Consider the following 15,318-nt stretch of genomic DNA (forward strand, 5'->3'; position numbering starts at 1 on the left):
TTCTTGCTTTAGTTGTGATCATTTGTGTTCTTGTAGAAGTTTTCAATAAAAGGCTTTTTCCATAGTGAGAGAATTATTGACTGTACAAACAAAACAAGTAAGGCTTTACCAGAAGAATAGAAAATATAGAAAGTGTAACACTTCAGATAGCATACAACTACCACAGCCTTGAAAAGTAATGGCCCATACACAAAATCTTTTTTTTTTTATATGGTGCAATTATGTTAATTCAGTGAAGTTTTAGTAACGCTCTTTTAGTGTTCCATTATAAAAAGCATCCTAAGTGATATGTCTTAAAATTTTTGTGGCTGTACCTGTGTGAAGCTTTGGAAGAGAATTGTTTTTGTTTTAATGTGTGAGCAGGTAATGCTTGAGTCAAATATACTACAGGCCTACTCTTCATGGTCGAGTGGTGGTAACTCTTGCGGTTTTTTTTGATGATTTTGTAATGTAAGCAGAGGCTGAGGTGAAGTTATAGTTTAACTGGAACTTCTGAGTTGGTCTTGGTTTGTCAAGTCTGTCTATGAAGAAAGTATGCACTGATTTATTTATTTATTTATTTTTAATCTACTACTCAAACTGAGACATTTTGAAAGCATTTGGATACAGGTTTATATTCTCCTGGATATTTAGCATTTTAAATTGTAGCTCTAGAATGCTTTACCTGTATTTAAAACTACCCATATTAACAGATTAATGGGAAAAGGTGTTTACTGCATTGAGATAGGAATAAAGTTATGCCAAAGATGTCATGAAAATTCTTGTTTTTTTTTCTGTAGCAGAGATTACATCAGTGGTTTGTGTGCTGGGGGCAATAATGTTGCTGTTAAAGCTGTGCTGTAACTGCGTAAAGGATTAGTCTGTTGCAGTAGTCTGCATTTCAACATTCCAACAATTGACATAAATGAGTGGTGGGGGTCAGCTTGCTATTCAATAGCATTTATTTGTAGCTAGACAAGAACTTGGAAAAGAGATGCACTTCTCAACAGAAGAAAATAAAGGATGGTTTGTGAGTGGTTCACATTCTGCATAACACCTTTTTGGTCTTTAAATCAGAATGCATTCTCCTAAAGGCAAAAATGAAGACTTGCATTTACAGAAAGCACAGCTGATAAGTGTATTCAGTAGCTGTGTCTGGAAAGTGTGAATGGAAAAATCTGTTAAGTGATGACAAATGGTTTGCAAACTGGGTTACAGGTAGTGTGATTTCATGTGAGCATGAGGATGGCTATTTCTGATAGTTCCAATTTAGCTTTTATTTCAGAAATGTACCTACCTATATAGCTGTTTTTTTTTTCCAAATGCAGTTGGTTCAAGCACAATCTATTCCAAAATAGAGTTATACATACAGTACACAGTGAGAATCAATTTAGAGCACAAAATACTGCAATGATGCATTGTTTGCATTAGATCAAAGTGCTTGAACTGTTGCTAGAAGTGGGCAGTAAGGACAGTAAGTGATCACTGTAAGTGATTGGATGGCTGGCACTTATAATGTCTTCCTGGGTATACTGAGGTGTCCTTGGTCTGGTGAAAGATGTCAGTTCCTGTCCCTGATGAGGTAAACAGGCATAGTAGGCAGTGGGTTTATTTTCCACGAACTTCTTATTTTCCCTTTGACCCTGCGTGAATTTTAAGTTCCTACCACACTCTTGGCTAAGGTCTTCCTCACAGAGCTGCCATGTGCAGGAAGGACCGCTTCTTGTTTGCCTGGAACCTGATTTCTAGATTTGTTTTTTCTTTTTTTTTTTCAATGCTTCTTGGTTTTATTCAGTACAGCGTGTCTGCAGTATGCTCAGGAAATGCCATTGTTTTTGTATGGTAGTTGGAGGCTGATAGAGCTGCTTATGTGACACCCCAGGGGTGAAAGCAGTACTCCTGTGTTACTCGGGAGTGATGGGGTACCCTGACAGGACCAGCTCCAGGTGACATCTTCTCCTCTGTGCCACAGAAAGAGAGTTCTGCATCTGAACAGAGCGAATTCAGGTAGTTTGCTCCCACCTTGTGTCCTTCAACACTGACAAAGAAGAAAGCTGCAAATTAATGGGATTTTAAGTCCTTTCAAGTAATCCTCCTTCTACACGGCGCTTCCGCATCCTCCGTTCCTGAATGTACTGAGGCTGCCAGATATAAGCAAAAGATGATCAGGAACAGTAGTCTCCATATGTCGTGGTGGCTTGCAAACTGGGTTGCAGGTAGTGTGATTTCATGCGAACGGAAGATGGCTATTTTTGCTAATTCCAATTTAATTTTTCTTCCAGAAACATACCTAAGAGACAGGAGCAATTCCAAAGCTGCTTTTGTTATTACAGAGCTGTGCCAAGAATGCAGAGATATCTGAACTTCATAACAAAATAATGTAGCTTTTGAGGAGCAGTGAGGCCCCTTACTGTCAGCCTTGACTGAAGATGCAAGTTTCTCTTTGCTTGCTCCCTTGAGAAAGCTCGGCACTGAATTTTTATTACAGGTGCGGTCTCTATTCAGTTATTGTTCATCTCGAAAGCTCTTTATGAAGGAAATTGCATTAAGTGGGATGAAAGAAAAGAGCACACATGATCAAACACTGAAGGAGTTTATTTCTTTTGATTGCTTTACCACCCACCTTCTAGTGATCAGGAGATGGAGCAACCTACTTGTTTGCAGGAATATGTGGTAGCCAGGATGAGGAAAAAAGGCCGGGCTCACCTCTTTGCTTGTGGTCAGCCTGCTCCAGTTATGTCTGGAGGACTTGGGGACCAAGCTAATGAATCCAGAGGCAGCAGCCCGCCAGTACTGGGACTCGGCTCTGCCATATACCTATTCCTACTTGCAGCTGTGCAAGTTTATCGCAAATTATAACGTAGTTGATAAATGACTCTGTATCTCTTTCCTCTGTTGGAACCAAGGTAATTTTGGAAGCAGAAATTGCAAGAACACCACCAAGATGAGTCTTTTCCCACTGACAGGTGCACTAAAGTTGGCTTGAGAAGAATTTCAAGCCTGAGAGACCTTCAGATACCCGCAGTTCAGCCTCTGCTTTCATCTGCTCATGGGGAACAGGTCTTCTGGGCTAGGCTTTGTGAGCCTAAGTTTGTGGTTACTAGCTCTGGCATGAGTTTAGTTTATACAGCTGTTCTGGGTTGATAAATGCTCTGTAAGCAAAGGGATGTGCTGGGGGTCTAATTCCTTCAGATTTAGTGAAGTCTGTGTGGGAGCTCATTGTTCTACTGGAGGAGATGCTGCCTTTGCAGCTCAGCTGAGGTCCAGGATTGTGTGCACAGATTTTTTTCTGATTTTATACATGATGAGGATGACAGTTCAAACCGGTTTTCATGGCATGTAATGAGTTTTCAAATATACAAAATATACAACTATGGTACGCAAGCTGGGAGATTTCTATGGCTACAGAACCCTATGAAAAGTAGCCTTGCTATTCTTCAGCGTGGCAGGTTTATTTGAATAAAACCAACAAGAGGCAGCAGGTGCTGCTTTGCATCTGAGGCAGCAAGTGCTGCTTTGCATCTGAAGCAGCGTGAGGAAATGCATTGAGTGGATTGCATCTAGCTGACCTGGGAACAAAGAAAACAAGTGGCCAGAGGAGCCTGAGGCCGGAAAGACAATGGGAGAGGTATTGTCATTTCCGTGTGAGATACCTGTGACCCTTGCAGTTAGAACTTGTCTCTCTTTGCTGTTTACTTAAAGGCCTCGTATGCACTTGTATTTCAGATTTTCTTCCTTTTTTAGCCTTGCAGTCATACTTCCCAGCCTATTCCCTTTCTTTTCCATTATCCTGGTGTCTGCAGTGTTCCTTTACACGCAGGAGTACCTTTCACTGTGTGAATCGCAACACTTTGTGTGCGTGGCTCTTTTAGCAGCAATTTTTTTTTTGGATCTTTTGCATGAGATGGGTCAGGGGTAGACACAGGTATGCATGTGTATTCTTTTCCCAAACCAGTTCTGCTTATGCTCAAGACTTAAAGAAAAACAAACAAACAAACAAAAAAAACCTCCTTAAAAGAAGCTGGTGTAGCTCAACTTGGCCTGACATTAATGGCATGCTTTGCTTTGCCTGTCAAGTTGAGAGTAGCAGCCTCTGTTGTTGAAGAGGAAAGTGACAATTTGTAGTCGTTTTCAGCTTGCTGCAGTGTCCTCTGCCACCTGGACCAGTAGCAGTGGCTGTGGCTAAAGAAAACAATGCAATAAAGCAGTTGGCAGATTGTGCTTGCTTCTGCAGCTGGAGTAAGTAGCACTTCCCTGGAGCTGACAAAACGTGTCTGCTTTTTTGCTGTCATGGCATAAGATGCCCTGGCACCTGGGTTGAGCTGGTGGACGTATGTGGCCATTTCCACAAGGATGTAGTCATTCTGTCTATGTGGGGATGTCTGGAAACCTGAAAACAAGTGGAGGGAAAATCTGAGAGTAAATGGCCTGTGCTTAGGCGAGCATTTCCCCTGCTGATCCCCCTGCTCCTGCTGTATGCAGCAGTCATCGCTTGTCGGGGCAATGCAGTAGCACAGGGGACTTCCTTCGAATTCCTCTTTTGTTTCCTTATTGGAAAGAAAAAAAAAAAAAGACAAAAACCAAAAAATCTTGTTCCCGTGTAGACCCATTGCAGGCTCTGGCTCGGGACCCAGCTGTGCAATGGCAAGCAGCAGGCCTTCACCCTGAGCTGCGAGCTACAGCAGTTCGCGCTGACAGCCTGGTCCCCAGCATGCCACCTAAAGTGTGCTGTGGTGAGGCAGGGGCCTCAGCAGCGGTGGCTGGTGGGCAGCTCACTCCCAAAGGGTGTCTGTGCCTGCTTGAAGGGGCTGACTTGTGCTCTGGGGAACATGGGTTGTTATCTTGAGCTTTTGAAATAATATTGTGGCTTCTCTTGTCCTGTACCCTGATTTGTGCATGGAAATACATCTCCAGGAAAATACCAACCCCTGTGGGCTGTTTTTTGGTCTTCAGTTGCCTTGTTGCTGCTGCCTGCTGGTTCCCTTTGTGTGGCTGTGCCCATACCTGAGTAAGGGCTCATTTTCTGTAACCAGTGATTGCTCCTGTTTTCAGTGTGGGCACTAATAGCCTTTTCAAGCTCACACTCTCTTCTTGTTTGTAGTAGGTCATCTGTTGTATCTTCATTTTTCTGTGACATTTATCATTCTTTTCAGGGATGCTGTGATGCAATGTAACAATTAACTTATATTAATAGCAATAAATAACATTGAAAAACTGCATGCTTACTTTGTGCCTGTGTGCTATGTAAACATAAGCACAGGGGTGGGGGAGAGAATGGGAATGGAAAAAAGTAAAAACTCGTGGGTTGAGATTAAAGGGAGTTTAATAAGATAGAAATGGAAGGGAAAATAATAACTATATAAAAACAAGTGATGCACAATGCACTTGCTTACCACCCACTGACTGATACCCAGCCTGTCCCCAAGCAATGATCCCCCTCCCCCAGTCAATCGTCCCAGTTTTTATTGTCCCACATCGTGTTATATGGTACAGAATGTCCCTTGGGCCAGTTTGGGTCAGTTGTCCTGGTTCTGTCCCCTCCCAGCTCCTCGTGCACCCCGAGCCTGCTCACTGGCAGGGCAGTGTGAGAAGCTGAAAAGTCCTTGGCTTAAAGTAAGCACAGCTCTGCAACAACCAAAACATCTGTATGTTTTCAGCATTTTTTTTCTACTAAATCAAAAACATGGCACATACCATCCACTGTGAAGAAAATTAACTCTATCCCAGCCAAAACCAGGACAGTATGAAAGTGAAAAAGGCAGGTCTGGAGTTAGAGACATAAGGTGCCCATGAGCTCTGTGAGGTGCTCTGAAACTCAAGCAGCCCCCAGAGATTAAAGACAAAAGCCAACCCATTTCCTAACCCATCAGCCGTGGGTGAACCTGATGAATGCATTTTCACAAAAGTCCCAACCTCAGCATGGGCTGAGGTTAGATGGAGAGTGTGGGAGCATCTCAGCTCTACCAGGGGGAAAGTCAGTCTGCTACTGTGCCAGCTGTTAAACACATCTGTTGGTGAGGGTGAGAGGGTATGGGAGGTGGTTTCAGTAGGTGTCCTGTTATTCCGTACTTCTAACAAGAAAATGAAGCCCCTGGTTCCACCTCCTTCCTGCTCTTCATGCATACTCTTCTTGCCCTTTCTCAGAGAGTAGCTCCAGTTGTGCTGGCTCCATGGTGTTGTCACTTTTGGTGTCTACAACTGGTTCTCCATACTCCGTGAGACCCCTTGAAAACGCTATTGAGCTGGTCCTGTGGCCACCAACAGTGTCCTACTTATTACCTTTGGTTTAAATAAAACCACCAAGGCTGAATATCCCTCTTTGAGGTTTCCACGAAAGAAGACTGACACTTATTAAGCAGACTAAGACACTTACTAAGCAGACACTGATTAAGCAGTCCCTCCCCCGCCCCCCCCCATGCTACCAGTCCCAGAAGTTCTGGGCAGATAGGACCCTGCAGCTCCTGCATAGCCCCAGGCTCTCTCTGACCTGCCATCGCTCAGCAAAGCAGAGTTTAACTGCCTGTGACAGATTTGAGTCTTATTCCTAGACTTCTGAGTTATATTTTTACTTGTAGCATTTTAATAGCTTTTTTTTTTCTTTTTTTCCTCTCCCAAGAAGTAAATTAATTTGTGAAAAGAAAATCTTGCAGAACCGCTGCTATCTGTGCTGCGAGGACTGGATTTTATGCACAGCGTGTTATGGTGCACCATTGCCTATGAAAAAACGGCAATGCTATTATCTCTCTGCTATAGAAAGACACAGGATTATCTCTCAGTAATCTCTCTTGTAAGAGAAGTGCTCATCTGGTGTGACTCTGAGGAGCTGCATGAAGTAAATATTTTTTTTCCTGAGATCAGAGTGGCTGTTGATTTGGTTCATGGGTCTACACTATTCTATTCTTGGTAGTTCTCAATGGTTTAATCTCTCTCAAGTTTATTCTGTCTGTAGATAAAAGTGTTATTTTCTCTCAGGAAAACCTTGGAAGCTTGTGAATATCTCACCCGTTAGCATTGTAAAGTTTAGCTTTACTGATTTCTAAGGGATTCCGGCAATGCAGTGAAAACTGTATAGTCAGTGACCAGGTGCTCATTTATTCTCTACATGAGAAAGAGTAAAACCATCCAGGACTTTAATCCCCCTCCCATGCATACTGTGGGATGAACTTCTTACCACCTTTCTTTTCCTTTTTCCCCTGTCAAAAGAAATCAGGTGAGGTGCCAAGCTGTTTAAAGATGTTTTATGTGCACAGAAGTTTTTGGGGAATACAGTAGCCTGTACACTAATCTGACATTTGAAGATGATGGCTAAAAATGTGCTCTTTGGAGAGGATTTCTTCTTCTAGGAGAGGAAGGTGTTTGTGTGAGGGGTGCTTGGTATGAACCCCAGAGCTGCTGATCCACTGGCATCCGGGCCAGCCTCCCCTCAGGGAGGGCTTTGGCCATAAATAAATACATCCAGCACCTACGCATTAAGCCAGAGGAAACCAGGACTAGCTGGTGCAACTGCTATTTCAGGGAAAAACAGTTTCTGCTTTTGTTCTTTAAATACATTTCTATACCTGCAGCGCTCTGCCCACAGCCTTTGTACAGCATTTGAACCAGCACGTGGTACTGTCCTTGGACGCGGCCTGCTATCCGCTCTGCATGGAGCTCCTCTTCAGCCCACTGGAGATTTGGACATGTCTGTGGGTTTGGATGTGTCTTGGGGACTGCACGTATGGAAGAACACAACATGTCCATACCAGGGCTACTCTGAAGCTTCAGCCTATACTGCATGTACAAGGAAAACATGTTGCTCTGGGGGAATGTCTGGTAGTCGCTTAATTTCACTTAAAGTCCCTTAATTTCAGCCGTCACACTCAGCATCACATGACATTGAACTGCTGTGAGCACACGGAAGTCACTCACAGCACCCACTGCAGTTTGAAGTACCCTTTATGGGAACTGCTATTTGCTCTTGCCTTGCTCTTGCTCAGTCCATTAGACAAGAACTTGGTTAATTAAGAAGAAAAAAATAATTAAATAAAAATAAGAAGCATGAATAACTATAGGGCCCTTTGACTTCTTAACAAATTCCTCGTTGTCATTTAGTGTAAATGTGGCAATACAACTAAAGAGGACAGAAAGCAGTAGAAAGCTCCAGGTATGGCACTCTTAGTATCCAACTGCCCAACAAAGGCAACACAGACTAGGAGAACCTGCAACCATCTATCTTAATTAAACTGTGTATTGATCTCCCATTCAGCTATAATGAATTCTACTGCCTCCACACCGTAAGCCAGCAGCAAATACCACAGCACGTGCTCCAGCAGGTGGGTGATCCATTGACTATCCCTTGTAGCTTTTCCCAGAGTCAGAGCACGCAACATTTTGTAGCAGTCATACAAGTGAATGCCTGGTTATGTGGAAATGAATGACTGTCCATGTCCCAGGGCTGTGGTGCTCCTTTGAGATGTGTTGTGCAAGTGAGACAGGCCAGCTCTGGGCCCCGCATAACGCACAGAAACCTGCTGCTTTCATATTTGCTTCCCCAGGCCTGCAGGAGCTGGTTCTTCCACACCCACAGCCTGTTGTAGTCTTAAGCTGACGAAACAAGGAAACTTTGAAGAAAACAGGGGGATTGGTAGCCTTGAGCTAGCAGAAGCAAGAGAGATCAGTGTTGGAGGGGAGCACGCCAGAGACCGAGCGCGCACTTGTGATTTTATCGGGGTCCGGCCTACACTCTCCGAAAGCCCGGGGCCGGCAAGTGGCACAGCGGCACAACGCCCTGAGGAAACCACCGAACGTCTGGGGGTCAAGGGGGACGTCACTGGACTGGTGAGTACGATTTATATCTTCCCGTGGGTTTTTGGAGTGCGGATTGTCAGTCTCACACGTAGGCACTGTGGTTTGGCAAGAATAGGACACGGCCCTGTGAGCTACCTGACCTGATCGGTGGGTTAAAGTCAAAGCTGAGCGTGAGCAGCCGCTGCAGGGAACATGGGAAGCAGTCAGTCCAGAATCCCTTCCTCCCCTCTTGGATGCATCCTTAAAAATTGGTCAAAATTTGGTGGTGATTATAGGACAAAGGGTAAAATTAGGCAATATTGTAATCAGGAGTGGCCTCAATACAAACTGGATGATATGGAACAATGGTCAGAAAATGGATCCTTCAATTATAATACTATATTGCAGTTAATGTTATTTTGCCTGCAGGAAGGAAAATGGGATGAGCTGATGTATGTTAGTGCTTTTATAGCATTGTATCGGGACCTGAGAAGCCAGACTGAGTGTGGGTTGTGGGAACACCATACTTTGCTATGCACCGAAATGAACTTCCAATTGTTTGTGCATGAATGAAGAAGGGTGGCGGCCAGGGTGATGACCAAGGTGTTGGGAAGCTGGGAAAGACCAGTGGTCTACTTTTCCAAACTGCTAGATGAGATGAGTAAGGGATGGCTGTCTTGCCAGAGGGCAGTAGCAGTGATGGTACTCCTAGTCCGGGAGGCTAGAAAACTGACTCTGGGACAACTTTTGATGGTCTTTTCAACCCTTTGGGACACCGTAGAAACAAATTCACTACCCCGTAATACCTCAGCACAAACAGCTGAATTGCTTTGACTAGGGCCTTGGGATTAGCAGAAGGGAAGGCCCTCAGTGTCTATACAGATAAATATGCCTTTGGAGTGTTGCATGCCCATGGAGCCACCTGGTGGGACAAAGGGCTATTGACAACAGCTGGAGGACCAATTGAGCACAGTCCAGAAATTTTGCAGTTTAACAACGGAAGTGCGGAGGCAATGCAAAGATATAGCAGTAATGCACGGTAAGGCCCACCCAAAGGGTGATCATGACATAATAATAGGGAGCAGAAAAGCTGGCCTAGCAGCCAAGGAAGCAGCTGGAAGAACACCAGGAGGCCTACAAGGTATGTTAGTGCAAAGACTCAGTCCAAGGGGAAGGTTGGGTAAGACAATATTTGCTGTCTTTGTGGATTCCGACTCTGTGGCCTTGTTGGCCAGATGCACTGGGCACGAACCTCCAAATAACACTGTGATGAACTGTGGTGCTGGTGGGGGGTGGTGGATATGTTGGTTTTTTTTTCTGCCCAGGCTGTGCTCCACACCCAGGAGAACCCGTTGCAGCAGAGCTGGCCAGCCAAAGACTTTGCCAATGCTGGCCATGGTTTTTGCTGACCAGTGTCACTGTTCTCCAGCTTGGCTTCCTCTTCTGGCTCTGGGCTGCCAGCTAACAGTGGATCCCATTTTCCAATTGCTTGGACACTGATTAGGTCCCAGAGTGATTAGCGCTGTAAAAATAGATAGAAATAGTGCAAAAAGTAGATATTGTCCTTTGCAAAGGAGAACTCAGCTCTAGCACAGCTGTGAATCCACCTGGCTTCCAGACAGCCAGCAGCAAACATCTGGGTCTTGCACTGCTGAGTTGGTATACATAGGAATCAAAGGGGAGAGGAAGGGAAAAAGGGGAGGGGAGGTAACACAGATAAAAATGTATTACATTCATGTTTCTAGAGACAGCTTTCTGAAAATATTTTTTTCCCCTCCATTCTGCGCCCTTCTATCAGGCTTCATTAAAAATGTACCCGCGAGCAGACAGGTGGTGATGGGTATTTATTGATGGTCTGTATGGCAGGCTGGGAGAGTGGGAGGGGTAAACCCAGCACTGCCCAAAGCAGCTTCAAAGACTTGTCAGAAATCAGTGTCAGAGACCCAACAAGTGTCTCCTTCAGTATATCCTCAAAGCTAGCAGTTCTTATTTTAAAATGGCCTGAGGGGACAAAAGTAGTTTCTGGAAGATATTTATGAAGATGTTGCTCTTTACCTGCCTCATATTATAGAAGTGGTAAACTCTGAATGGACATCTTTGTTGATTTTGTGGTGTTTGTGGATGGTCTTGGAAGGAGACCAGCCCTTGGCTTCCCCCTGAAGCTATTCTCTCTGCAGGTGGGAGTCCTCATCCACCTGTGGGGTGGGTTTTAATGACAGAATTTGCTGAACAGCAGGCGCAGGTCCCCCATGTGGGCACTCACCATGACATGTAGCCCTGTGAGCTGTGCTGTCTAACTGCAGCAGAAGAGAGCTTGGAGACTTGAATTGTCTAGCAGCTAGAGCTTGTTCTGGGAAGCCACACTTCCAGGGCAGGAGATGTGGTATACTGATCATTAATGGGATGCTAGAAAGATACTGAAGGCTATAGGGCTGAGGCTAATAATGCCCAGCTGTAATTTCTGGGGTTTGGAAAGATTTTAGAGCAGAGATGACTGACAGTGCTGAATGGTGCTGTGGACACATCTCCTGGCAATATGGGGCACTGCTAGTGCTGACTGGGACTCCAGCACTGGGAATCCTTTGCCCAGCCCACAGCATCCTTGGTGCACCAGCAGCGGGTACCAGCAGTGGCCCTCCTGCCCTCACTGCCATAAGACTTTGGTTTGTGCTCCCAAGGCAGACACTGTTACATACCGGGAAGTCAGCCAGCACGGTGGAAAGCAAAGTGTGGCTGAAAGCCAGACTGATGCCTCTATGCCCAGTTCTGAGCCAAGGGGCTGACTGGCAGACAGCTGCTGGGAGCAGCAGCATCACCCTGAACAACAGGTCCTGGCATGGCACCATTTCTCCTTGCCTTTTTTTGGGCAAAGACAATTTCTTTAAAATCCTTTAATCAAATTATGTTTTTAGAAAATGTCTCCCAAGTCTCCTCCATTGGAGTTGCTATGTATTTATTCAGCTTGGCTTAAAGGGCAGCCAGGAACACATCTTTGGGTACTGGAGCCCAAAAAGCTCTTTGGCTCACCAGGGAAGTGGTCATGGCATCAAGCCTACTGGAATTCAAGAAGTGTTTGGACAACACTCTCAGACATATGGTCTGATTTTGGGGTGGTCCTGTGTTAAGTCATAAGCTGAACATGATGATCCTTGTGGGTCCAATTCCAATTTAGAATATTCTATGATTTTGAGCCAAACTGTCTTGGTGAAGAGTGGATTGAGACCAGCCCTGAGGAGAAGGACTTGGAGATTTTGGTTGATGAGGAGCTCAACATGAGCCGGCAATGTGTGCTTGCAGTTCAGAAAGCCAACTCTGTCCTGGCTGCATCAAAAGAAGCATGGCCGGCAGGTCAGAGGTGATTTTCGCCGTCTAGTCTGCTCCCTTCCTGGAGTACTGCATTCAGCTCTGGGGCCCCCAGCACAAGAAGGACATGGACCTATTAAAACAAGTCCAGAGGAGGGCCATGAGGATGAGCAGAGGGCTAAAGCATCTCTCCTATGAAGACAGGCTGAGGGAGTTCGTTGTTTTCTGCTTGGAGAAGAGCAGGCCCCAGGGAGACCTTACAGAGGCCTTCCAACACCTAAAGGGGGCCTACAGGAAAGCTGGAGAGGGACTCTTTGTCGGGGGTTGTGGTGATAGGAAAAGGGGGAATGGCTTTAAAGTAAAAGAGGGTAGGTTGAGATTAGAAATAAGGGAGAAATTCTTTACTCAGAGGGTGGTTCATGGGACACTTGGAAATTATAGGCAATAGAAGTACCAGTGACAGAAGGCAAAAAGACAGAGGATCTATACATCCATAGGATCCTAACTGTTGATAATGCGCTGCATTAAAAAAAGGTGATTGTACTTCAGATGGAAACAGTCACTAAAACTGATTCCTGATTTTTTTTTTCTTTTCTCTGAAGCGCTGGGGATACAGCCTGTAACTGCTATTTCTAATATAAGGTAATTTCTGCTTAAATGATCTCACAGATCTCCTGGCTGTGTTAAAATTTCCCATCATCTATTAGATCTACTTAGAAATGTTTAATTTCTTCTGTAATAGCACAGCTGATGCTCATGAGAGGTTGTTTAATTATAACTACATTTTGGGAGATGGAGGAAAAATATAAAGTTTGGTAAAAATCAAGATGTTACTTGCAGTCACTAAGAGTCAAGGGCAAAGATTGAGCCTCGTTATATGGGTATGAACAATCTCTTCCAATATTGGCTTGATCCTGTATAATTACTGATGGGTTTTACCTGATTTGCAGTGATTTCAGGAGTGAGTGTGTATTCCTCCATATAATTCAGAGGAATCAGTTTGATCTTGCATGGGGGAGAACACTGTAAACTCAGGCAATGTAAGGAGACACAGGTGGCTGCAGCTCCTTTCAGAGCTAGGGTTGGAGGAAAAGACTTCAGAACCTGTATGGCCACTGTGGGAGTAAGCTGGGGAGAGCCCAAAAATGTGGAAAAGGCAAAGTGACCCCCCCCACGCTCCTTTCCTGAGAAGTGCTCCTGGGTTTGGTCTCTTTGGCATGTCAAAATTAAGCTGCTGTAGCATATTAGGCTAAACATTTTTCCTTTCCTGGACACCTCCATTTAGCCAAAATGCATCATTTGAAGGACACCTACTATCAAATTCCCACTTATTTCCTACTGAAAGGGCCTTTCTGAGTGGCTCAGAGTCACTCCTCCTATGTATTTTACCTAGGATGGGGATGTGATGGCCACTGAAAGCTGAGATGCCTTTAGATGTCTACTCTTGGCAAAGCAAACACAAGCATGTAATCTACTACTGTATTTTTCTTTGTTTTGTTATTCCTTTCTCTAGTTTGCTGGCAGAATAAGGTCAATACAATTTCCTCCACCAAGTAAGTTGTAAATGTGGTATTTTGCCAACTAATTGACACTGAGGTGGCGATTAGCACATGGGTGTCAAACTTTGAACAACACACATCCACCTGCAGCATCAGCAGCTACTGGGGTGAGACACGGGGACTGGCTCTCCTATTTCTGTAAACGTGCCCAAATAGGAAGTATTCCTTATCATTTGCTGTTGCTTTGGGGCTGAAGCACTCAGGAAATCATCCTTCTTGGTGTCGACATACTCTATGTGTGTGTCTGTGTGTGTCTGTGTGTGACTGATTAAACCCCATGAAAGCAAAGAGGCAAATACCGAGCCTGTTATCGTTTCTCTAGCACTAATTTAAAAGACATTTCAGCTGAAGTCTTTTGGCTTACACTCATTTCAATAGCCTCATTTTCTACCAAAATAAGTGGTTACACAACTAGGGTGAGCAGGATTTTAACCTTTATGTAATCTTCCTGTATAAAGGTAACAGTCACACAAAATGCACGCTCCAACTTGGGTATAGACATGCAAAGTATGGGACAGTGTCTTTCTCAGTGCATGACCAGATGGCCACCAGTGGTGGAAGAAGAAGAACATTCAGACACAGGAAAATGCAATAGCAGTCATCTTAAGCCACCGAGGTTTGCAGCTGGGTGAGTGGAACCACTGAAAAATGTAAAATACCATTAAACCCCCACATTACACTGTACAAGGTCTAATGAATCAGCAGTAACTGTCTCGACATGTAAGCACCAACCCTCACGCTATTTTATGTAAATATGAATTTCTATCACATTAGTAGCTTTTTTCTCCCATATTCTGTGATGGAGGATTATATGGTTTCAGTTGTGAGGAAATTGAACGTTTCTGAGATTATTAACTTCTCTGATCCTGTACAAATGCCAGGGGAACTGGTACTCACAGCATCGGTGTCTGATGTTACCTAGCAGAGGTGAATTCAACACCAAGCAGCCAGCAGCAGCCCTCTCCCTCTTGTTGTATTGCCCAGCACAACTTTTGGTGGCTTCCCCTCTCCATCCTTTCCCTTTCCTGACAAGGAAATATTTTTTTTGTGCGTTTTGGCAAGCAGGAGCTGTCAAATCAGTGCCTGCAGGTGGTGTGTCTGGCTGGGATACAGCAGGAGCGGGTGCCTTGAAAAACCTGTGCCAAGCACCAGCTCTTGTTGAGGGTTATTTTAATTAGGTATAGAGGTGGGCGAGAGGAGCGTGGGACTGTGAACCAGGAGCTGGGTCTGTGAACCACAAAAGTTTGTACTTTGGTTCCATGCTATCTAGCAAGATTAACAAGCCTCCACATTCGAGGCAGTAACATTTCTCTGTCTGCAGCATGATTGATTTTTTTTTTAATGTCTCTCTTTAATCAATACCAAAATTTCCTGGATTTATCTTAATACCTTGGACAGAAGGATCCTATTGATCTGAACGAAAACCAGGGAGATAGAGCTGGAGTTCCTTATAGCTGTTTACAGAGCAAACAGTTTCCATCTGCTTTCTGCGTTACTGCAAAGCAAAGAATGGGTTTGCTGCAGTCTTTACTAGATGGTAGCCGTGTGCATTATAAGCATGTCACAACAGTTACCCCCCGAGCTCTACCAAACCGTACGCTGGTGAATGAGCATGCTTCACACATGAAGGAACTTTTCTCTGAGAAAGAAAATCGAATGCAATCAAAAGCAACACCAGTAGCGCTGCCTCCAAAGAGAATAATACTCACAC

Source organism: Anser anser (assembly GCF_964211835.1).
Source record: "Anser anser genome assembly, chromosome: 3".
In the NCBI taxonomy this organism is placed as follows: Eukaryota; Metazoa; Chordata; class Aves; order Anseriformes; family Anatidae; genus Anser; species Anser anser.